We start from the raw sequence: 25,440 nt of genomic DNA on the forward strand, positions 1-25,440 counted from the left end.
GGCTGTATACCCTAGGTATCTTCCTCGATTTACGGAAAGCCTTTGATTCGGTGAATCACGATATTATGCTTAGTAAATTGAACAGATGTGGCATTAGAGGCATTACCTTAAATCTTTTCCAGAGTTTCTTGTCAATGAGGCAACAGTACGTTACCTAGAACAACGTATGTTCCCAGAAACTACTTATAAAAGCAGGTGTCCCACAAGGTTCGATACTAGGGCCAGTACTATTTCTGTTATACATTAATGATATCACTGAGCTAAAACACACACCTGAAACCACATTGTTTGCTGATGACACAAGTATATTTTTTACAGGCACAACCATCCAAGAAATAAGAAATGAAGCTAATGATTATCTTCTAGAACTGTCCCGTTGGCTAGAAAAAAATAAGTTGCAGCTCAATGCGCAAAAAACTAAATACATAGTATTCAGACCCATCAATAAGAATGCATGTGATAATATCAATATTAAGTTTGAAGACCATTACTTGGAGAAAGTGCAGACGCAAAAGTTTCTTGGAATATGGTTTCACGAACATTTGTCATGGACTTATCATGTAGATCATTTAATTTCGGAACTCGCGCGTTCTGTAGGATGTTTAAGTAAAGTGGCCCATATCTTACCTCTTTGGCTGAAGAGATCAATGTACTACACTTTATTCTATTCCAAACTGCTCTATGGTATGCTAGTATGGGGTACGACCACCAAAGGGAATTATGAGAGAATATTAGTTCTGCAGAAGCGCGTACTTCGGATATTAGAGAATTACAAAGGTCAAGTAAGAAACTTGCCTACGCAACCACTTTTCTTCAAACATAATATCCTTCCAGTTAAAAAAGTGTACAATTTCCGGATAATGCAACTAATATACAAAAAACAGCTATATGCCGATAACGTCCAGCATGCCTCCATGAGATATGCAATCAGGAATCGTAAGAGAAAGGTACAAAAATTCAGAACGAACTATGGCAAACAGGCTATGGACTATCAAGTAGTTAGACTGCTTAACATACACGAATCTTATGTTGACTTCAGCCAACCATTCAGAGCCTTCAAACGAAATTATCGAGCATTCCTATTTTCCTCAAATATAATTTTAGAACCATAAACGCATTGCAAATACAGTAAACATCTTCTACATGGTTATCATGCATTTGCAACTATTATTCTAAGTTTGTTCTTTTGTTTCCCTTTCGTACTGCTCTTTGTTAGACTGTGATATACGCTAATACTCACTTCTGTTCAATTGTGTTATTAGAAACTTGCAGTTTGTACGCAACGTACGCAAGTTATGGCTTAGTTTCTTTTCATTTGTACATGAATGCCTATGTACCTTCATTCTTGCTCAACTTTTGAACTGCACTTTAGTTATATTGATGCATTGTACTGTGTATTTCTCGTATTCATTGTGTTGTAATTGAAAAGCGTGAACATGTTATCCTATTGCAACCGCGTACATGCTTAAATTCAGAAAATGTGTGTCTGCTGCTGCTGCAGGCTGTAACTGATGTGAGGGGGCTAAGGCCTCGTCAGGCTTCCAAGCCTTTAGCCTTACGCCACCCGCAGGGATTCATCTGTGTTGTTTCCTGCAAATAAAAAGCCAATTCAATTCAATTCAATTCAAAATTCACTTCGAACCTGAAAACCGCTATTCGCACACCCGTAGTGAATATGCTATTGCTGATTTGACTCCTGGCAATATTGCTTGTAGAATGTACATTTTCCATGCTGCTTTACGTGCATGCTAGAGCGGAGGGATTAATGCTGAAGAGGTGCAAGTCTCTGTTGTCAGTTTTCCCCATTCTTTTATAGTAGTTAATCCTTTTGTGGCAAATTTCGGTATATTAGTAGCAGTGAAATACACTTGTGTGCAGTCCATTCATGTCAGTGTGAGATATTTACTGCACCCTTCTATGGGGTTCAGCTTCACTTAGTGCAGGTGAGCTAGTTGCTTCAGATGCGAGCATTGTACAAACCTATCACTTCTCCTAGCTATGTGCTTTGCACAGTCGTCAATGCATTCAGTTTACAGGAAGAAGCTTTGCAGCTCACTTGTAACATTGCAACTCTCTTGTAATGAGGCTGGCTCATCGTCGCCATCCAAGTTTACTGTTAAACAGCAGCCTCTTTCAGCAATAGTAATCAGTTATCTCAGTGGTAGAAGTATGTGTATGCTTGGCGTTTTTTTACATGCTACATTTTTATTTCTTTCTCTCTTCTTTCAGGCCCTACGTATGGGAAATCCTCCACCTCACGATTCGTAAGATGATCAAGCATGTCAGGAAATTGGAGTATGAACTAGAGGATGCCAAAAGCAAGCTCAGCAAGGTAGGTGTTCCAACATTATTTCGTGCTACAGTTGAACCCCTCAATAACGAAAGCCCTCAAGAACGAAATTCTCGCGGCAACGAAAAATTCTGGCGCCCCCGGCGAACTCCCATAGGGTTCAATACATTTGTCCTCTCTCAACAGCGAAGGGTTTTTAAAAAGCAGTCCCGCATTAACGAAAGTTTGAGGTAGTGATCTGCAACATTTTTCGGCACATCAGCCAGTCGGGAACATAGAATGGGCAAAACTGCAGCAGCACACTCATCCGACAAGTCGGGCCCATTCATTTCGCCTGCCAACAAGCACCGGCACAGCCATTTTTGTTTAGTTTCGGTTGGTTCGGTAATGATGATAGCAAAGCAATTTCTTTTTTTGCCCTCTGAAAGCGGCTTTTTGCTAGCCCGTCTGTTGGCGACTACGCACGCACGTGACGTTTCACGTGACTACACCGCCGGCCAACCGGGGAAGAGCAAGGAACCCTTTTTTTTCTTTTCTCTAGTGCGGCGACCACGCTATCTCGCCGATCTCGCCGTCCGCCTTGTGCAAGCCGAATTCGCCCTCGACTTGCTTGTGTACAGTGTTTTTTGTTGTTTTTCGACTGTCGGAAACATGCTGCCTCCTGTAAAGAAGCGCAAGTTTTTTACGCTGCAGGAAAAGGCTGCTATCTTCGCCCAAGCTGAAAAAGGCAGAAAGAAGACGGACATTGCGGAGGAGTTCAGTATCCCGTGCAGCTCACTTGTTCAGTATCCCGTGCAGCTCACTTTCTAAGATTCTGAAATCAAAGAATGGCATCATGGCGGCACTCCAGAACGGCGCGCGCGCTCTGAACAAGACTTTGGCAACGCCGGTCTACGAAGGCGTGGACAAAGCCGTATTTCAGTGGTTCCTGAACAAGAGAGCGAACAAGGTGCCTTTGTCTGGAAGCCTTCTGCAGCAAAAGGCGATTGACTTCGCGTGCATTCTGGGGCAGGACAACTTTAAGGCGAGCGCCGGTGGCTAAGTCGATTTAAAGCGCGGCACTGCATCGTCGCCAAAGTGTTGTCAGCGGAGTGTGCGCGCGTCGACGCTGAAGCAGCATCGTCCTGGATGCAGGAAAGTTACGCAAGTAAGCTCGCGTGATGTGCTTGATGCTTTCGATGTTATCCGGACTTTTCTCGGCGACCACGACGACGACGAAGCTATGCATAGCTTATCAAGCTGCGAAGCCAGAGTCGTCAAGCTCCTGCACAGCAATGTCAAGCAGAGCAAAATAAGCGACTTTTTTCATTAAATTTTGGTTCTGGATGGTAATGGGTGTGCTTGTTTGTCCATTTTCGCGACAGCGAAATTCTCACGACAACGAAAAGGTTTTCTTTCCCCGGCGGTTTCGTTATTGCGGGGTTCGACTGTACTTCATTAGCTCGAGCTGACATGACATTCGTACCTCATTTATTTCACCTAGAACTTCTCTGTGTGTAGGTAGACTACGATCGCATTTATCCATTACAAGGTGGTGCTGTTCTTTTCTCTTTTTGCTTGCACATTACCATTTGATGAGTTTACAGAGTGCTGACATATATTGCCACGCCACTGGCTGTTTGCTACTGTCTGCCTTGCTTTGTAGTTAAAGCTAGTAAATCGAGCAAGCTGGTGATGTGTGTGGTGATGGTGTGTTACGCACAGGGTGACTCAGGTGACAAGGATCAGCCCACAGACGAGATGGTGGAGAGGATGGAAGAGAAGCTGGAAGCAACCCAAAGTGACCTAAAGAACCTGTTCCTCATCATTTTCCAGGTGCGATGTGGGCAGGTGCCCTTTTAATTAGAAACAACTGATTGAACATTTTTCACCCATTACTACCACCATGCTATTATATTGACATTCAGAAAGCTGATCAGATAGGATTGGTATCGTTGCTGTCTTTGGGGTGTTTGTCCATGTCGTAATGTGAAATTAAAAGCCTCTCCTACACTGGTCTTTGAGACCAAAAAATCAATTTTCAAGAAATGACATTTGCGGAATCTACAGCTATGATTTTCCAACTGTAACAATTTTTTCTTTCAAGAAATCAACATTTTTTACCATAATATTCGATTTATATCATTGTGTGGGCTGAATTTATGCAGGAGCAGATAATTTAATGGCATGAAAATTTCGCACATCTGGCTGTCTTAATATGTCGATATCTCAACATCTAGGACAGACAGAGATGACATATTGCTTGCTAAGGGAAGCTGAAAGCACAGTGTGTGCAATAATCGAAGCAGATTTGTTCAATCGCACTTTAAAAATCTACAATTTCTCAAAGTTTATCGATGCATTACATTTGAACCTTGAACACTGATATTCCAAGTGCTGTAAAATTACTAATGAGGGTAAAATGAAAAAATGGTTTTGATTATTGCACTCTTTACTCACCATACTATGTAGCCATGGATTAAAAATGATTTTTTATTGAGCAGTTCTTTTTGCACCGAGGTACTAATGAACGACTAGTTAAAATTAATTATCTTGGGAGCCGACTAATTTATGAGAAAGGTAATTTTAATGCTGAAATCAGTATAAAAAACTGAGCAAGGTGGTACAGTTTCATTAGAATTGGACTAAAATAAGGAAAACAGGTCTAAGACCAGTGTCCCCCCTTAGACAGAGTTCTGTCCCTCATAGCCTGAGTCGCTTTTGGACGCTAAACCCCAATAAACCAAACCTAAACAGAGTTCTGCAGAACCCTTGGGCTCCTTGAAGCACTTTTTTGGTTCCCCAAGCACCTAAATCCCTGCATGCCTGGTATGCATGCTGGCAGTATGCTCTCCTGGCCTTCAGATCCACTGTTGCTTTACCCACTTTATTTTGTGACTAAGTATCGTATACTGTTTTGCTCATCACAGGCTGTTTTACTATAGAGCCAGGCGTAATTTTTTAATTTGGCCACATTTTCTCATGGTCCATACATTTGCATGCTCTTGTTTGCACACATGTTAGGTAGGAAATGTCAGAAGCCGAAACATGCGAGATTCCTCTGCACAGTTTGAAAGCTGTTGAGGTTTCCCGAGGCTAAAGATATGTAGGACCCCTGCACTCTGGAGTTATTACTTTAGCGTGTGCTCTTTGATACCTAGTGGCACAAGTAGCACAATTAAGTCTGCATCATTGCTTGCCCCCCTCTTTCTTTCTCCAGAGATTCATCATGACACTGACCGAGCACATTGGCCAGTGTGAAGTTGAAGGCACCAACTTCCAGACGTACTGGTTTCGCTGGACGCTGGGTCGCCTGCAGGAAGTATTCTTCCAGGTGAGGTTGCTCACGCAGGCGGTCAGTAGAGTGGAGTGTGGAATTTTTTGGTACAGTCTAGCCCGGTTATAACGAAGTCGGCGGGAATCGGAAATCACTTCGCTATATCCACTATTTCGTAATATGCGGACTACGAAAAAAATGCAAACATCGGCATACCGATTTATTGCCGCTGAAAGAAGTCGTCCAGCGTCCCCTGAACACGTTTCGCGAGTGCGGACTTCAGGATTGCGGCTTCCATACTACCATCCAACTTTTTTTACATTTTTCCCCTGCGCGGCGTGCTCTACCGCTCTACGCCGTGACACCGTTCAAGGACGGCGCAACACGAGACTGGCGTGCCATGCGATGCAGTGAAGCAACCTTTCGCTCCGCAGGAGAGCAGACGACGCCACAAAAGGACGCCGTGAGCCGAATTTTGCTCTTATTTTCGCGGAAAAAATCTCCTCAAGGACGCAAATATGTGATGATTGGCAGATTATTTTTCGGTTGGTATTAAATCTCTTCGTTATATCCGCTGACGCGCTCTTATTTACTTCGTTAAAACCGGACTCAAAATGTATTGAAAATGTGAAAATGGGAAATTGAAATACCTTCGTTATAACCGCTATTTCGCTATAAGTGGCTTCGTTATAAACGGGCTAGACTGTAATTTGAACTTCTGATTTCAGTGGATGAATGTTTTGAGTGAATGCTTATGCTTTAACTCAGTGTCCAGGTTATTATGTATTAAAGATTGCATGGTTTTCACTCACCTGGAAGAAGTAAAATTTCAGTGATATGAATTTGTCACATCGTTGCAAAATATCCGCGTCATCCAGAATTTGTGTGATCGAAAACGCGGAAAGATTTGAATTCTACAAAGGTAATGGAAATTCCCTCAGTTGTTTCATTCGGTCTATTCTGAGTAATAGACAGAATTATCACTATGTCTGTTACTCATGTCTACTATTGCTTTATGTCACTTATGTCTATTACCGTAAGTCTGTTACTTCTGAGTATGTTATGCTCAATTGAAGCCACTCAGTTTTGTCAAGCATACACATGTGACGCCATTCACACTGCCTGAGGACGTCACTTCATGGAACAGCAAGTTTAATGACCAACTTTGCCATTGTTGCTCTGAGATTAGTGCTTTCTCTTCACTGATAATGCTGCCACTTGGTTTGACTCTACAAGCAGGTGGCCCGCCACCCAGTGCGGGCAGCCTGCCCACCATGGCCTGTGGCAATAACATCAATTCAAATAAATTCACTGCAATTGCCACCTGCCCACCGTGGCACTGCACATCAGCTCAAGGGTCAATTCTTGAAACACTGTGCCAATTGCAATGAAATTTTCAGGGATGCCGCATCCTTACGCTGTTAAAACAGAACCGAAGTTTTAATGCTGTACCTTGAGTGTGGCAAAAGTTGTTCAACACAGAATGAGCGAATAAGACTGTCAGGATTAGGAAAACTTATCATTTTAAAAATTCTTTGATTTGTTCACTCTTTTGGCATAAATGACCCCAGAAAAGCCTCTCGTACAGAATAAAGGGAAGACAGTGTTGTTTTTTGCCAGTGTTTCTAAATATCCCACAACTCAAAAGCAACTTTGCTTTTTGAACTCACTGCTTTATAAAATTTTTTTTTGTCATAAAGGCCTAACGATTTCAGAAAGCATCTTGAATGTCAATTTTGCCTTCGCAGTTTGAAAACGAGGGTTCTTAAATCTGCAGTTACGCCCAAGAATGTGAACTGAGTAAAATGACTTCAAAGGTTTGAGCACCTGTGATTTTGTTTTACGGGCTTTTTTTCGTTTGTTTGTTTAAAAACCCATGCTGCATTCGTAAGGCTTCCTCCTTCGATGTGATGCAGCTCAGTAGCAAGCACTTGCCGCTTTGATGGGTTATTTTTCTGTTCTTGAACTGTGGGCGACTTTGTCTGTGCTCAGAAACCCACAGAGATGCGCTGAACAGTGAATATAGGCAGCTAAGGCAGCCATAAAACCGAGGTCTTTGAACAATAAGGCAATAAAGGCTTGAAATTCACCTTCAAGTGTCACGTGATGTGTTTCCGCTAATCACTGAGTTAGTTTCACTTTGCCTACCAGTTACAGCTAGCAAGGTCAGGATCATGTGTTAGAAACAACGTTTTTACGCACTGCTGGCGACACCTCGTGCACCACCCTTCAAAGAAGAAAACTAAATTTTCTAAACTTCTACAGCGCAGTTCATGACCAAACTTAGAAGATATGTCCCTGATCTGTAACCTTTTTAATGAGAATCCAGAAGTTTTTTCTTTATCATAAATTCATTTTTCGGCCCACATACCCCTTCAACCACTGCACCACTGCGCCAGTGGTGGTATGAGGACTTCCCATTATCTGTGATTCCATGAAAGAGAAGAAGTGCTTTCATGGAGGGATCTCTTACGCTGTTGCATTGTAGTACTACTCTTAAGGGTAGGTTTAGCACCATCCAAGTATTTTTTGTTTCTTTTTACACTTTGAGATACTTTAGCACTTTGTATGAGTGGCTTCCTGTTCATCATCAATTCTAATTGTCATTTTGAAGTCGGTGACTTGTGTGCTAACTAGCGTTCTGTGCCGTTGGTTCTTGTTTACTGAAGTTGGTTGTGTGTCTCCTTTTCTTGCAGCACCATGAACATGTCTTCAAATATGTAACCACACTGGAATCACTCTTGTTCACCAGCGACATTGACCCACACGTGCTGGAGGTTTTCCAACAATTTGCTGCATTGCGTGCCTGAGGGAATCATTAAAGAACCATCTTCACTGCTGCTCATTGTCTTGTTTTATAATGACCTGTGCTGCATATTGTACAGGTGTGCCATTTGCTGTTATGTTGTTAGTGGCTATTTATTACTAAAGTAAATATAACAATGGCAGAAAAAGATGTTGCTAGCCGCGGCATGTACCATTGAAACCTGAAGCACCTGAGCTGCGGCTAGCGGGAATAAAAGGACAAGGAGAGGACAGGCAGAGGATAAGGGTAGGGCAGGGGATAAGGGAAGGGCAGGGGACAAAAAAGGATAAGGGTAGGGCGGCAGTATACACTATGTACAAATACAGGATGTGGAAATACAACCAATTACTATATTTACTGGCATAATTTGCGCACTCTTTTTCTTTAAATTAGGACTTCAAAAAGGGGGTGCACAAATTACAAGGAGATTATGGGAACCTGTCCTTAAAAATCTACAAAGGTCATAGCGTACAATACATGCCATATATTGCCACCTGTACGTCGACATCTCAGCTCTTGCCCCTCGCGCGGCAAAAAAATCTGTACAATTGCAAAGGCAGCAGTCAGGTAAATGGAAACAAAAATTGCAAACTCCTAAACAGCCCTTGGGAAGACAAATGTGATGGCTTTACAAGTCACTTAGCCCTTCTTCGCAACTCCACAAGCACCGTTTCGATATGCACGCATCCTTTTTGGATCTTCGAGCCTTTTTACATAATCGCGTAAGCTCGGTTCTGCTGAAAACCTGGCATAGCCCGTCGTCCTGCGTCAGTCAGAAAAAATCCCTGAAGTTTCAAATAATGCAAACAAATTAAACAAATGAAGCCAATATTGGTGATGAAGTTCCTCTAATAGGGTGTGTCTATGTGTATGAGTATGTCGTGCAGCGTAACCTAGATAGTGATTGGTGTTTGGTTATTGATAATCGATAATTGTGATTGGTGAACGGTGAGTGCGGCTGTAATCGACGACCGTGATATATAATGATGGTTGGTAATTGGTGATTAGTGATTGGTGATCGACGATTAATTGTAGTCGATAATTGGATTTGGTACTTGGTAATCAAATCCTCTTTATGATTGCGAAGGCAACATAACCGCATATCCTTTTGGGTAAGGGAGTAGATTCCAAGAGAAGGCAAGTGTAGCAGGGACAGGGGACCGCAGAAAGTTAGGGGATGAGATTAAAGCCTCACATGCAAGTGAAAATGCTAGCGAAACCTGTCGCTGCGGCGGAAAAACCTCTTCGTCGCAGCGATGAGCAGCGAGGTTCCAACTAGTTGGATATTTCCGCTGCAATGCGCCGCTCAATCGTTCAGTCGCTTCGGGGATACTGTGGCCACAGCTTAAGGACAGCTCACTTTAGGCAGGGTTAACTGGAGAGGCAGTGAGCGTAGTCAGGCTGATGATGATTATTGGTAATTGAGACGTGATTTCGGAAACTGCTACCGCGTCTACTCTTAAGGCAAAGTCCAAAGCGTCTTTCCAATTTTTTTTTTCTTTTTGAGAGGCATTCCTTCGCCACTCCTCTACCTCCACAGCCACATCATGCACGCAGCCGCACATTCTCCCCAAGCGCAGCAAGGAGCATAAAATATGCTAGTAAACCCGGGTAATAAATTAGCAATGCGCAACGCAATGCAAACGCGAAGCTAAACGCAAAAGGTGCCTGTGTGCTGTGCAGTGCCATAACGTTAATTTTATATAAAACTAATTAATAGCTAAATCAATAGATAATGACACGAAGTGCTCACAGTTTGTTATATATTTTTTTGTTAAGTTTGGTAATGTTTTAGAGCGTGAGACAAAAAAGAATACCCGTTAGCTCGGCACTTTGGTTGGACGGCTTAGCATGGCTTAGGTCTAAACTTGGTCAACTTGGCACTGTCGGGTTTACTCGTCTGGCAACGTCCTTTTTCACCGACTCTTTCGCGAGTGCGGCCACGCGTGTCATAGGAGCCTGTAAGTGTGCCTTTCGTATGTTATGAACCTCATCGGAAGCATAAAATAATATTGGTGGTGTGCTTTTAGTGTTTCCTTCACTCATTAAAACCAGAGGCATTGTGTATTAAATGTCGTTAGTTGTTTTACGGACGTGTTGTTGGGTAGGCTTAAGTCGTATTGGGCTCTCGGCCTGGTAGTGATGTCCCTAGCTAATACGACCACATGTGGTCGGGTGCTGAACTAGTTTTTTTTTGAGCCTGAAGCTAGGATGTGGTTATTGAAAACGGAGACTTCGAATAACCGTGACTACCTGGCATGGAATGGCTGTAACAGCGTCTTACCTTGCTTGCGCTGCCGAGTGTCTGTTTTGCGCTAGCCCTAATGCTCACGCCGGCTGCACTTGCGCTGCAATGCCGGTTTCGAACCATAACCGCGTTTGTGACAAGCCTTCGTTCGATTAGCTCCTCAGCTAAACTAAACCTTAAGATAATGTCATCTGAACGGGAACGTCCAGCTGATTTTAGCAGCTGCAAATGTTGAAGGGCCCGTAGGCGGCGACTAGCACGATTTTTGCGTGTTGCACATGTCGGCAGCCCGCCACCTTTGAAAGTAAAGCTGGAAAGCTGTCCTGAACAGCCTAACTTTGCATTTTTGCTTTCGATCAGTCTGCAAGGTTGCTGAGTTAGTTTGCGATCCCGCCCGGTCGTGTGTGCGCAGTTTCTTGACCATGTCGCTTGAATCTCGTTATTCTTGAAACGTAAGCGCTGCATGCATTTTGCCTTTCCGCATGGCGCGATTTTTACGCTTGCGAGGAATAATTAGAGCTTGCTTTGAACCCAGATGTGGGTACTCAACAGATGTTTGCTTTCTTGACTTGTAGGCTTTCATGGTTTAGTCTTGGATTTGGTGCTGGATTTCGCTTTAGCGCTCGTTTGACATGTGTGTTCTGATTGGTTTTGCAGGGTTGCGTAGCACAAGGTATCCAGGATGGGGCGTATGCACTGCAGTGGCAAGGGTATTTCCCAGTCAGCGCTGCCATACCGGCGGAGCGTGCCCACATGGCTCAAGCTGACCCCTGACGACGTCAAGGAGCACATCTACAAGCTCGCCAAGAAGGGCCTCACACCTTCCCAGATCGGCGTCATCCTTAGGGATTCCCACGGAGTGGCACAGGTGTGCACAGCTTATGTTCAGCATTTGCAGGGGACTTCCTGTATGGTTTGCGAGTGTCCTGGGCAGGTGTTTCAATTTACGCCTTGTCTGGTGGTGGTGGTAGTAAGCAGCAGCCATACTGCACTGTCTGCTACGTGCTGCTGTAACTGGGATCCAACAACCAACAGGAGCCATAGCCAAAGACAGGTTGCAAGGGCTGTCTATTGTATGTGCATGGCCCATTGGCTTATTCCCTCTGTGTGTGCCAAGAAGGGTGTGATCAGCAGATTCCATCCCCATTCCACTTTTGCGCACTTTTTTGCTGAAGGTCTGCACAGTGTATGCACATTATTCCCCTCTGCTTCTCTTGAGCAGACATCGTTATCCAGAACGAACATAAGTGCACATGTGTGAAGCAAAAAAAAAGGTTTCCGCGATAGACCCACTTGAATACTTCTAAAAGGAGCTTAATTTGTTTTTTGTCACGTTCATATTGTCATTCTCACTGCCTCGTGTGCCACTTGAAGTTAAAGGGACACTGAGGAGAGCACTATTAATATTTTTTTTTTATAGTAAAATCCGATAGTTCGGCATGTCATGGCTTTGTTGCCACTTGGCCGGCAGCGAAAGATGCATTTATTTCTAAGAAATTTGGATTCGAAGTTGAAAAAGTTTTTCCCGCCGCTCTGATTCAAACTTGGGATTCGTCTATGACGACAAGGGACTAAGAGACGTGAAACATGACGTGCACATGACGTAACGCAGACTCCGTGATTTCTGACTGCCAGCAGTGCGGCCTAGCAGCAGCCGAAAAGAAAGCTACCGCCGGCCGCACGTTGAAGGCATCTATCGGCTATTGCGGCCGTCGCTACAGTCGCTTCGATTACGTTTGCACTGGCGTTTTGCCAGCGTTACGATGGATCCTGTTCTCGAAGTCGTCAACGAAGTTCTCGCAAATAGACACCTTTAGCATACCGTGTACCTTGTTACCGCTAGCGGAATACGGGAGCCCGCCTACCGCCGGAAAACAGGCGCTGATTTGTCCCGATGCTGCAGGAGCGCGCGTAGCAGCCGGGCACGTGGCGCCATCTGGCGACGTCAAGGAGATTTGCGCATGCATTTGCTGCGCCTCAGTGATGCATGGTTTCTCGGTTCCTGGTTGCTAAAACCATTCGTTCTAGCAACACTGTTTTGGCCTATGATCTCATCACGCTTGTACTTGAGAGTTTGGCCTGTGGCGGCGATACCTGTATTTTGGTTCTTGCTCTTTTCTACGTTACAAGAGCTTTGTTGTCAGTATGAGTGGCGTTTTTGTAATCAGGAGCTGGTATTCTGTCGATACAAGCCAACTTCAATTTCTCCTCAGTGTCTCTTTAACCTTCGGATTGTGCTAGATTTGAGTCCATTCCCCGTCATTGTTGGTTTCTCTCTTTCTTGTTGCTTCTGCATCCAGAAGTTGTGCTTTCCGCATAAACTTCATGCGTTCACAATTTTATCTCCTTGTGGTCCAAGTGCATTTCATTACCATCTAACATTCACTACTGCCACTACACTTAGTTCTTGATCTCTGGGTCCCGCATTTGCAGCACGCTGCAAGCTTCACTCTCTTGCCATATCCTCATGACTAGTTTCAGGGCAGCAGGGCCCAAGGGCGCGAACCCCTTGCTTTTTCAATTTTGGCTGATAAGTACCGACCTGCAGCGGCAATGAAAAGGTGGAGAGAGTATGTGACTGGTAGGGTGCTTGCAGCTGATACGCTCCTTGTCACATTATTTTCCTTTCAGTTTCTGTTTGGGCACCTAGGTTTCCTTTTTTTGCATATTATGTGCTATGGGGTACTTGAGTTTGTGGTTCTAGTGTAAAAACATATATTCATCTCGACTTCAGCATTGGGCTTGTAGTTCCAAACACTAGAAAGCTGCTGCAAATGTACAGGGTTGTCAGCACTTAGTGTAAATGTGTGAGCCCGTGGCTATGCTCTGTGGAGTGCCAGTACGTTCGACACAGCCACGAATCGAAGAAATGTGTTGCAGGCGAGGATGGACCTGGAGGTGCTGCTTTGTGAGGGCTGCCACTTCCTCTTCAATGCGTGGCTGTGATGGTCGCATTGGCATTCTGAAGAGGGTGGCCGCATGCTCTCATTTTCACGCTAAGTGCAGATGACTTAGTAAGTCTTGCCTTCTGTGAAACCTGCTCCCAAATGCTCTTGGCTTGTCTTTTCACCAGTCCACATCTCAGGCACATTGTCCAGAGTGGTTCATTATTGAATATTTTGTAACTTGGCAGGCAACAAAGCAGTGTCATGCACTTTCCAGCATGTGAAGAGTAGCTACTGCTGTTCAGGTTGTGTGCAATCTTGCGGTGCATGTCTCTACACAGGTCAGCTCTGCAGGCAACTTGCTTCACAGCTTAGTTTTATTCTGCCGTTTCCTTCTTGCTGACAACTGCGTACTGTTGTTTCTTGACTGCACCACTGTACACTTTCCATTCCACACTAATTTTTTATTTAGCTTTCTTGGTTGCGTTGGAAGCACTAGGCTAACGCAGCTGTCACCGTTATGTCACTGCAAAAACTTAATATTTGGGTCCGTAGTTTTTGAATATGTCTTGATGCGCTGGTCTTCTTGGGAGGGCCCTGCTATTTCATAATAGCACCTGCTGCCCTTAATGGGCAGAATAAAGTACCTTTCGGTTTTGCATTTAGCATAGCTGTACCGTATTTACTCGCATAATAGGCGCACTTTTTTTCCAGAAAATCCGGCTCAAAGTTCGGGGTGCGCCTATTACGCGGGGTAAAATTTCCGGAAATTTTTCGACTCGCAAAATTGAACACACCGCGTAAACGCACTCGTGTACGGGCCGCACCCCGTTTTCGCGAAGAAAATGTTAAAAAAAAAAAGATCCGTGTAAGGGTTGCACCGAAACTTTCCACGACACACGCGGGAATAGCCTTAGGAATGCCCGCGCCGAGGCCTCCGCGATCGGCTCCGGCTGCGCGCAACGGGCGCTTGATCGCGGAGGCCACACACGCGCGCAGGAGCTTCCGACGCCGCCCACGGAGGGCGCCCAAGGCCAAGCTTATCATCATCATCATCGTGTTCCCCCGCCGCGAGCTCGTTTTTTTTTGTTGTTAGTGCTTTCAAGTGCCGGGATTTGCGGTAGCGCGATAGTTATCGTGGTTTATGGCTTTGCCGGGGAGCGTTGATGTTTTAGCTCGATGGGCAAGCACCTTAACAGCTACACGGCTGGGAGTGTGCTCTCGAACGCGGCAAGCGTGCGGCAGGTCGGAAAATACGACGTGGCCGAGAAGTGCGGCAGTTGCGACTGCGGCGTCCGTAAATTTTCGTACGCGACTCCAAGCACCGACTCCAAGCGCCGAGGTTTTCGCGGGCCTAAGGGCTCATTCACACTTGCGAGTCGCAAAGGGCGTGCGACTCGCAGTCGCATGCGACCTGGGAGCAGCTCGCCACTACCGATGTTCACACTAGCAAGGCGACTACGCGAGTCGCCTTCTCGTTCTGTTCTCGTCCCAAACGAGAACCATCAGGAATGCGGTCGTACGCGCCCTTTTTCCGTCTGCTGCGGTTCGCGCCAGTCACTGCTCGCGCTTGTCCCGAGACATTTTGTTGCATCGCTCCTCGGCTCAACACAAGAATGTTTTACGGCGACCTCAGCGAGGAGGAAGACGTCGTCGCTGTTCTGATGTGCACTGCGGCCGCGCAAGCTTTTGCTGCGCGCGCGCGTACGGCACATAAAGAGCGGCGACGGCGTCGCTGGTGGGTTCGACCATGCCTCCGATCGCGGGATGTCGCCGGACATGCAAGCCGCCTGCTACCGCAGCTGCGGGCGCACGATGAAGAATACTACCGAGAGTATGTTTTCATTTCTGTCTTTATGGCGCAAAGCACAACTTTGCAACCTTCCTTGTTCAATCCTTTTTTCTCCTTTACGCATTCCAGCTTTCTCCGGATGCCGCCTCGGACTTTCGACACACTCCTGGATCTGGTGCGAAGTTCTATAACTGTGCGGGACACCAGGTTCAGGAGTGCCATTTCAGCGGCTGACCGTTTGGCCATGACAATTAGGTAACCCGCGTTGTCAGAAAAATGGTAACATTTTTTCTCATGTATAGCGTGTAACAATTGTAGTTCCGATGTCATAACACAATGCTTGCTGAATTGATCTGTTTCATGAGTTCATGCTGCATAGTAGTGAGCACTGTTTTCATTATAAATAGTCAAGTATAAACAGTTCATCTGTGGTGTGTAAATCAATTTCCCAGTGAAGTGAGTATCTATGCTGTTCAACCTTTCTATGTCATTGCTTTGGCAGGTTCCTGGCCACGGGTCAAAGCCTCAGGGAGCTTTCCTACAACTTTTTGATAAGAAGGTCTACTGCGTGCTGCCTCGTGGCAACAGTCTGCCAGGCACTGTGGGATGTGCTGAAGCCACTTTACCTAAGGCATCCACAGGTGGCAGACGAGTGGCTAAAAGTAAGCTTCATTATATTAATTATGTTATTGTTGCTGTGCTCTGCAGGCAAAGGTTGTTACTGCACATGGTGTTCCGGAATACTTCACAGGAACAACTAATGAGTGACCAACGCAATTCATTTTGATGAATGGAAGTATATCCGTTAAACTTTATTCTGCAGATCGCAGCTGACTTTGAAGAAAAGTGGCAAATGCCACACTGCGTTGGGGCCATTGACGGCAAGCATGTCTTGGTTGAATGCCCTGCCAACTCTGGGAGTGCAGATCGAAATTACAAAGGATCATTCAGCAAGTCGTTGCTTGCTGTTTGTGATGCACACTACAGGTAAGGCTCTCTATTATGACAATCTTGGCATGTTCAGTTTGCAGACACCTTCTTAATAATGAGGCCGACCACAGGTTTGCATGACTGCTGACTATCAGGTAGCGATGAATAAATAAGACACACTGTCAATCTCAATGCCATGCAGAGGGCAACATTTCGTTTAAGCCCTTTGGGTTTCAATCCATGTATAAAATCATTGAGCCATAATCAAAAATGATGACTTCTTACTTACACTTGCTAGGTTAGAGCAAAGCAGAACTGTGTATGATACCCGCGCAGCAGAGCCTTGGAATGTTAAGAAATGCCGTACAAATTATGGCAAACAAATGTTGCAGCATACCTTACCGACACTTCTGAACCAGTTGCACTGCCACAAGAATCTTGATGTCTCCAATATTTCTCTGAAAGAATTGCCCCAAATATTCGTGTAGTTCTTCTTTTTCTTGCTATTACCATTTTGAGTGCACCTGTCAGTTCTGCTGTCCTTTATTTTCTCCTCCCTGTGTTTGCCTTTATAGTCTCTTTGACCTAATATAGTTCTTTTTTTCTTTTACAAGCAGAATGTACTGCTTACTGAACGTACATGTGTCATTCTATGTACAGAACATACGAGTTTTTTCTTACTATTTGTTTGATGTCCTATTCCGCCGCCGTCAATGCTGCACTGTAAGAGGAAGCCAGGACCTCTCAAGCTGTCTATACAGCTTTTTCCCTGGCTGTCCTCGCAACACCTAGTTGCGGAAATAAACCTTCAAACCTTCAAACTGCACATTCTCAGCAACTGCAACATGTAGTGACCTTTAAAACATAACTTACAGGTACAAATCAAAAGAGCAGTTGTCAGAAACACATTCATTGCTACTCAATCTGCACTGAATTTCAAACTATCTTCCATACAGGTTCCTCTACGTTGAAATGGGGCACTTTGGAAGCGACTCTGATGGCGGAATTTTCGCCTCGTCGACGCTCCAAAAAAAGATTGCTGGTGGCGAGTGGGGCTTTCCCACTGCAAGGCCTCTAGGTGGTGAGGGGCCGCTGCCCTATTTCTTCGTGGGGGACGAGGCCTTCCCGCTGAAGGACTACATGATGCGGCCTTTTCCAAGACGAGGTAGAGGACCACATCTGAAGTTTCAATGCACTTAAAACGTAAAGAGCTATGTCACTGGCATGATCAAGCAGTGAAGTGTGCATCTGTCATAATCTGAATTTTCAATATTTTTTTCCTCTCCAAATATTGCATGCCTAGTTTCATCAATGTTTGTCATATTTTACCATTTCAAGAAAGCTGTAACACAGGCCATGTAAAGCATTCTAAGAGTTTTGTGTTGCATGCCACAAATTTGTCAGCCCAGCCTTTGCAGTGTCACTTTTTCATCTAACTAGGACGTTTGTGGTTCATTCCTGTAAACCGGTGACCTTGCTGTTAACAAGTGTATCGAAATCACATTACAGAAATGCCGCTCTAGGTGTGCATTGGCAGGAGTACTAGAAAAAACAATACACATGCAGTAACTTTTCTACACTTGGCAGCAACATGAGCCTTAAGTATTCTTCATGCTTGAAACTTTTCAGCTTCAGTGAAGGCTCCAAGGTCATGCTTCCCATGCAAACAAGTAGACTGTTTGGTCTCACAGTGCATTGCTTGCGACTGAGAAGTGCATGCAAATGTTCTCTATACTTCATCACTCATGTTCTTGTCTTCAGCCCTGCATGAAACTGCGGTGCAGTCCAACTACGAGCGCCGGATTTTTAATTATCGGCTAAGCCGGGTACGCCGCATCATCGAAAATGCGTTTGGCATCCTGGCACAGAGGTGGAGGATTCTGCGGCGACCCTTTAAGGCAAAAACAGTTAACATCAATAGATATGTTGGTGCATGCATAGTGCTGCACAACTATCTCCTTAAAGAGTCCGCAGAATCCTCCTCCATGTACTGCCCGCCAGGCTCTGCCGACGCTGAAGATTGGGAGGGCCGCCTCTGTCCTGGAAGCTGGAGGAGTGACGACTCCAGCTCGGCCTTGAGGGCTCAAAGGCTCACAGGCTGCAACGCAACACGGTATGTGGTTTGTTATACAGCTGTTTGTTCCAATCATTGCACTACATGTGCCACCAAAACAGGCGCATACATTAGGTGTCCGGCATTGTCAATCATACTCGTTCAACTTACTAAACCTCATGTAATTTGTTTTGATTTCTTATGTACAGAAAATCTCAAAGGAAAAAAGTAACCCAATAAACTATAGGGTTCTGTAGAAGCCAGTTTCAGAAGTCCTCGTTTATAATGGTACACATCAGAGGCTCGGAGCATTTCAGCACTGTGTGACATGCAGCACTAGAGTTGGCTTATCAAGATAATGAAATATAACTTGAGTGCAATTTCTTCCCAGGCATGCCAAGCAAGTACGTGAAAAGCTCACGCACCACTTCGTCACGGCAGGTGCAGTACCGTGGCAACATGGAATGGTGACCGGAAATCACGAGTAACCAGAGGTGGGTTACACAATGGTGAATTTTATTTTATACAATAAGTGCTTGCAAGATGATGTTTTGCTTGATAAAAATATGTACTGTCTGTAGCAAAAGTTGACAGTCCTCCATGCCTTTGCTTCTAAGGGTATAGCACACTGTAAACTTTTGCAACAGATGGTACTTTTACATGAAGAGGGAAAATATGAGCTTCTTTCATAAGAACAATGCATGAAGTGAGGTCATTCATAAATTAAGTGCAAGTAACATTAGCAGTGAGTAGTTGAAGATGAAGATTGCACAAGTGTTTGTATGTAAAACGCCATTGGTAATTTTTATCGGTTCCTTATTTTAAAAATATCACATAATCACATTGATCACAAAAAATAAACAGGAACATAAATACTAGGCACATCGATATCAACTTGTACTTTTAAGGGCAGTCACGTCGCCGCAGTGGCTCAGTGGTTACGGTGCCAGACTGTTGACCTAAAAGATGCAGGTTCAATCCCTGCCTCCACTATGACGTCCCTTATAGAGTTGCTTTGGGACGTCAAGCCCCAGAAAACTCGACTGTGATATTACAATTCTACAGCCAACCTTACACAAAGTGTGGCTGGGTGAGGGCTTATGGGTTTAAACTTCCTAAAGCGACTCGGGCTATGAGGGACTGGGATCAAAAAATATCACAGTTTAGTCATGTCACGTAAAACAGGGCTAAAAATGGGAACTTCTGAGGTTCAATACAATAAAATCTGGATTAGCATATGTTAACTTGAGTACTATAAATTACATTGTAGCGCTTAAAAAAGGAACCTAAAAAATGACTAAGTCGCAATTGCACATTCATTTGTATAAAACATTTGCAGTTAATGAAAAATAAAAGCACAAAAAATATCACAGTTTAGTCATGTCACGTAAAACAGGGCTAAAAATGGGAACTTCTGCGGTTCAATACAATAAAATCTGGATTAGCATATGTTAACTTGAGTACTATAAATTACATTGTAGCGCTTAAAAAAGGAACCTAAAAAATGACTGAGTTGCAATTGCACATTCATTTGTATAAAACATTTGCAGTTAATGAAAAATAAAAGCACATCAACACTACAGCGTGTTCCGCAATTAAACGTGCTCCATATAATGCACCTCATAGCTAAACCAGTGAATTGTTCAAGCTCAATTATCGCAAATACATGGCATTTGGTCGGCAGAATTGCTTTCTACCACATTTCTTTGGGGTACTTGCCTGAATCAATAAGAAGAAGTCGGATATTCCCATAGTTTGCAGCAACGACGAAACGAAATGGGTCGCTCTATCGGTGATTGCACTGGTGGTGCCATCTCGTTGGTCAACCATGGAGATTAGGCAAATGAGGGGGTTCTTTTGTGGGAGGTTTGAAGACTTTTCAGCAACTGCTTTATCAATGACCACAAAAGGCTTAGTTTGGCCAAAACTGCACCAAGTTTGAAGTTTCTTAGGGTAGAGCACCTTCAAAACCTCCCACAAAACTCTGCCCCACCTCCTTTGCCGAATCTCCATGGCCGACAACGAGACGACACCACCAATACAATCGCAGAGAAACTGGCCCATTTCATTTCATCGTTGCTGCAAACTATGGGAATATCCGACTTCTTCTTATTGATTCAGGCAAGTACCTCAAAGAAATGTGGTAGAAAGCAATTCTGCCGACCAAATGCCATTTCTGCACGAAATTTGAGCTCAACCAATTCACTGGTTTAGCTGTGAGCAGCGTTCTACAGCGCGCCTTTAATTTCGGAACAGTCTGTATGTTAATTATTCAATCCTGCCCTGCACCTGCAGGCTATACGTCATGACTTCAATGTTGTGCATGAGGTCTTCAGCCAGGTGTTGTGGCATGAGTCTCATGCGGGCGTCCAACAGCATACAAAAAAGTCCGATGGGATCCCTCTGCTGTTGCCGCTGTTGCCGCTGTTCCCTAATCTGAGCCAAATGGCTCACACAAGCCCTCATGACGTCATCGCCAGCATTCCTGCAGACCAAGCAATTTAGTGTAGTGCAAACTGGTTAGTCAGTTCACCAACCGTCATGGAAGGAAATCATGGGCAAAAGAGATTGGACAAGGGAGAGCAACAGACAAACCGCAGTCTCACAGTTAACCTTACTGCAAATGCCTTCAACTTTGGGAACACAAACATGTACACTCTCAGTAATGATCAGATTGCAAAACTCACCCAGAATTTTCTGTTGTTCTCTTCTGCGACGTGCGTGGCCTATAATGCAATACAAAGTTTTCTTCATTAGACGAAAGAACTTGTCTTGGTCCGCCTGTTTAGCAAAGTAATTGTTTTGCCAGAAACTCTGCCCACGTACCGTTTTGCAGGTGTCAGCTCAGCAGCATCCTGCTCATGCACGTCAGGACTGCATCTGCAAGACGAGTATCATTAGGGCACTTTTCTTGCACGTGCAATTTATAGCAGAACACAACCTAGTGCAAAGTAGGTGGACGACAAGAATGTGAAAATCTACCAGGGTATTGCAAATTTTTCTTACTCTTGCTCCCAGGTTTCTCCTTCGGCATCGTGCCAGTGGCCTGAGGCAGTAGCTCCACATGCCCCTCCTGCGTTGCCTGCGTGGAGCTGCAATGCCAGAGATCAAGGATAAATATGCAGCAGTATGATAACAGACTGTGCAAAGGCACCATGAATATGTTCTTTGTTTTCGCTGATGGCAACAGTTTAAACAAGACCGCTTTAAAAAAAGACTGCTTTCAAAGCTCTGCTCCTGCTGTACTTTTGGGCCTGTAGCGTGCCATCGTGGTCCGGCAGCCGAAGACGACGACTGTCCCAGTACGCCTGCCAAGCACGCGCAGACTGGATTTTCATGGCTGCTTAACTGCAAGGCCGGCGCAGCGCTGTTCCATCCAAGCCTGGCTGAGCGCGTCCAGCCGAATATATTTGTGGAGACCTGACGATGACTGGTGCCCACGATTCGTCTCCACAAATTTGGTGACCCGGACGTGATGCGGTGCCGGCGGAACAAGGCCTCGATTGTGAGGAACCAAAGTTCCGAGTCCGATGACCAGAAGTCGGGGAGCTTGAGGGCGGAGACCGCGGACTCATGAAGTGACAGCGTGCGAGGCGACGGAGACGGCACAGGAGTGGAGGGATCCATGGCCAGGGCTTACACAATGGAAGGTAGGCGGGGTCTCGAGCTCCGGCCAACGGTAGGCCTAGCGAAGCGGCTGATGCAAAGCGCAGGGCAGGAGCAGAGAACGAAGACGCGAAGTCCGGAGTCACCAAATTTGTGGAGGCGAATCGACTGCGCCGTTCCCCTAGTTTGTGATACATCAACCGGTCGCCCTCGCCCCTACGTGCCTCCACCATACCGAAGAACCGTCTTTGATGCCCTCCATTCTTTGGCCCATCCTGGCATTCGCGCAACACAGCGCATTGTCACGGCTCGCTATGTCTGGCCTCGCATCAACGTCGACGTTCGCCGCTGGTCGCGCGCGTGCCTGAGCTGTCAGAAAAGCAAAGTGCATCGACACACTGCGACGCCGCTTGGCACGTTCCCGTCCCCGGATGCCCGCTTCAGCCATCTTCATGTCGACATTCTCGGTCCCCTTCCTACCTGCGGGAACCACCGCTACCTGTTAACCTGCATTGACAGGTTCACGAGATGGTCTGAAGCGATGCCCCCTCTGGACATAACGGCGGAGTCGATCGCAAGAGCACTCATCACAGTGTGGATAAGCCGCTACGGTGTCCCTTGCACCATTACGACTGATCATGGTCGTCAATTTGACTCCACCTTATTTGCTAACCTCTCTCGGCTCCTCGGCGTCAATCACATCAAGACGACCTCTTACCACCCGATTTCCAACGGTGTCATTGAGCGTTTTCACCGGCAGCTGAAAGCTTCACTTATGGCGTCCGCTTTTCCTTCGCCATGGATTGAGCGCCTACCCTTCGCCCTGCTTGGTCTCCGCACTGCACTTCGCAGTGACTCTTCTACCTGTGCAGCAGAGCTAACGTTTGGCACTACTCTCTGTGTCCCTGGCGAATTCTTCGAGCCCTCAGCACCCACGCCTGCTGACGTCTCAGATTACGCCTACCGCCTACGTAGCGCTATGAGCAGTGTAGTTCCACCACGTCAACGCCAGTATTCCCGTCGTGTCCACGTCCCCTCCGACCTTCAGCGGTGCATTCACGTCTTTGTTCGCCACGACGCCGTACGCCCGCCCTTACGGCCACCATACGATGGTCCGTACCAAGTGCTCCGGCGTGCTCCTAAGCACTTTCTCCTGCTCATCAACGGCCGGCAGGACACAATCTCAGTTGACCGCGTTAAACCTGCTCATCTTGACACCGACGTCATCGCTAACTGTGCCGCTGCATTCCCTCCCGACCGTGCCAGTCCTCGTCGCGTACGATTTGCGCCAAGCCTATCCGCTTTTCGCCATTCACACCTTGCTCGTGGCTTCATCGCTAGAGGGGGGGCCCTGAAGCGTGCCATCGTGGTCCGGCAGCCGAAGACTACGACTGTCCCAGTACGCCTGCCAAGCACGCGCAGACTGGATTTTCACGGCTGCTTAACTGCAAGGCCGGCGCAGCGCTGTTCCATCCAAGCCTGGCTGAGCACGTCCAGCCGAATATATTTGTGGAGACCTGACGATGACTGGTGCCCACGATCCATCTCCACAGGCCTAAGTTGGCCAGCTGCTCAATCGGCAGTTCATTTATCATGTTTATTTCCATGTTGCCTTGGCAGGCCCATACCATGCGGTATAGGTCTTAGGTTGTACCTAAAAAGCCTCCTTTTTGTCACTAACCTTTCACCACCGTCATCAGCAGCATGGACAAAGCTGAAAAAGAATTAACGTACATATTTTACACCAGAATGAACTTTTTGAATAACCAAGTGCAGTTGCTTGTGAAATTTGTTTGCGCAAGATTAGTTGTTTTTTTAGTGGCCTATTTGTTTCTCACCTTGTACCATCTTCCTCTGTACTGCATAGGACTCTGGAAAAACAAATTATGTAGTTCAACATTTCATGATCCACTCTCATGAAAGCAAATACAGCTGCTTGATTACACGCAGAGATAACAGTACTACTGCTCAATGCACTGAGGCACAGATGAGAGGGTGACTTGTAAACATGTGACTTGGACATTGACTGCCTTAGCAAAAGAAATCCTAGCGTTCAGCTTAATGTTGCTAGCAGTGTAGATATGTAACAAGAATACTGCTAGAGGCACTAAGCATATAGTTTGATAACACTAAACTAGCCTTTCTGCTTAGACTACCCCAACAATCACTTTCATGCTATGAGGTGCCTGCGTTTGTTCAATGGAGTGCTCTATGAGATGCCCGTGTTGTTCAACTACCATATTTTTGGCCTTGTAAAAGTCACATTATGCTTGCTCTGGCTCTGTTCTCCTTTTCACATGTATTTCTACATCAAGTGTTGCAGAAGTTCTCATTACACAAGCAAATTAAACTCACAGTGCAGGCTGCAGTGAAGATTCCATGAGCTCCATCATGGATTCAAAATGCGGCCATTTCACAGTAGGGATATCTGCCGCCCCAGCTCCACTCTTCTGCTTTTCTTTTATTTCCTGGCGTTTCCTAATGTAGATATCCTTCAAATTTTTAAATTTTTTCTCTGCCTGGGTGCCTGGAAGATAAAAACGTTCTCATGAATATATATGGCAAATAAAATAATCATCATTCAAAAAACGCTGTGCATTCAGCTTGTTTTGTCTGACTGTGCTTGAAAGCTCAAAGTGTTGCTTCTTTCAAGTAATCACTGCTGTGGCTTATCTCTAGAACTTTGTGCTGCATGGAGATGCTGATGCACGTGCATGTTCCGCATGTGCACATTTTGTGCTGTCGTCGAAGTACCGCAGTTGGGTGAGCATGGAAGTGCGTAGCAATAATAACTTGCACCTGAGCAAGCGTTTCACAAGGCGCGGGGAGAGAAAAAAAGATAAGAGGCCGAGCGTACACTGTCCTCGCAGTAGCCAACGCACGTGTCTACGTGCACACAATGCACGCTTTTACGCGAGCGTAAAAACACACGTCTCGGCCCTAGTGTTCTCCGATTTCGAGCGAAACGGGGACGAACGCCAAGCGGTAGAAGGAAAAATCAAGTTCGGAATATGTTTTCATCGTGTGTAAACATGAGCACGCGCTCTTGTGAGGAAAAACATGCTGCCCTCGTCATGCATGCTACAACAATACGAACTGAGCACATCTAAAAAACAAACGCGGGATACTTACGGGTTAAGCCGAATAGTCTTCCAATTTCTTCCCATGTGCAGTCCTTTTTAGTTCGGTTTTTAAATTCTGGGTGGTGTTTGTCATACAAAAATCTGTACTCGCGCACAGCGTTGATGAGCAGCTCTGCGGAGTACTCCATCTTTTGAGTGACCACGCTGGTGTGACGCCGATTTTGATCTTGCCGCCGGGAATGAACAACCGGATGTAGGTGACGCTTTCGTCAACTTCCGAAGCGCCGCTGATTGGTTCAGCGGTTTGCGACTCGCAGTCGCGAAGCTGAAAAATCGAGCAGCGAGCGACTGGCCTGCGACTGTCGCATTTCGACCAGGGCGACCGTTTGCGACTGTCGCTTTTCGACCAAAACAGTCGCGCGACCTCTGCGACTCGCAAGTGTGAACGGGTCTTAAGTCGGGAACGTTTCCGGCTGGAGATGAAGCTTTCC

At 45.7% G+C, this 25,440-nt stretch overlaps 2 pseudogenes across 1 annotated transcript in view; one reads left to right on the forward strand and one right to left on the reverse strand.

Annotated features, from left to right (window-relative positions):
• LOC149354626 (nuclear cap-binding protein subunit 1-like) overlaps positions 1 to 8,386 on the forward strand; it is a 48,326-nt pseudogene extending 39,940 nt beyond the window's left edge. Inside the window, exons 21-24 of the transcript XR_016289339.1 lie at positions 2,230 to 2,332; positions 3,995 to 4,105; positions 5,490 to 5,603; positions 8,243 to 8,386. The product of XR_016289339.1 is annotated as a nuclear cap-binding protein subunit 1-like (transcript). The remainder of the gene's footprint in view (positions 1 to 2,229; positions 2,333 to 3,994; positions 4,106 to 5,489; positions 5,604 to 8,242) is intronic.
• Positions 8,387 to 20,482: 12,096 nt separating this feature from the next.
• Positions 20,483 to 25,137, reverse strand: LOC149354628 (uncharacterized; annotated as a pseudogene).
• Between the last annotated feature and the right edge of the window lie 303 nt (positions 25,138 to 25,440).

This window comes from Amblyomma mixtum, chromosome 3 (assembly GCF_055824585.1).
Source record: "Amblyomma mixtum isolate Tamu chromosome 3, ASM5582458v1, whole genome shotgun sequence".
Lineage (NCBI taxonomy): Eukaryota > Metazoa > Arthropoda > Arachnida > Ixodida > Ixodidae > Amblyomma > Amblyomma mixtum.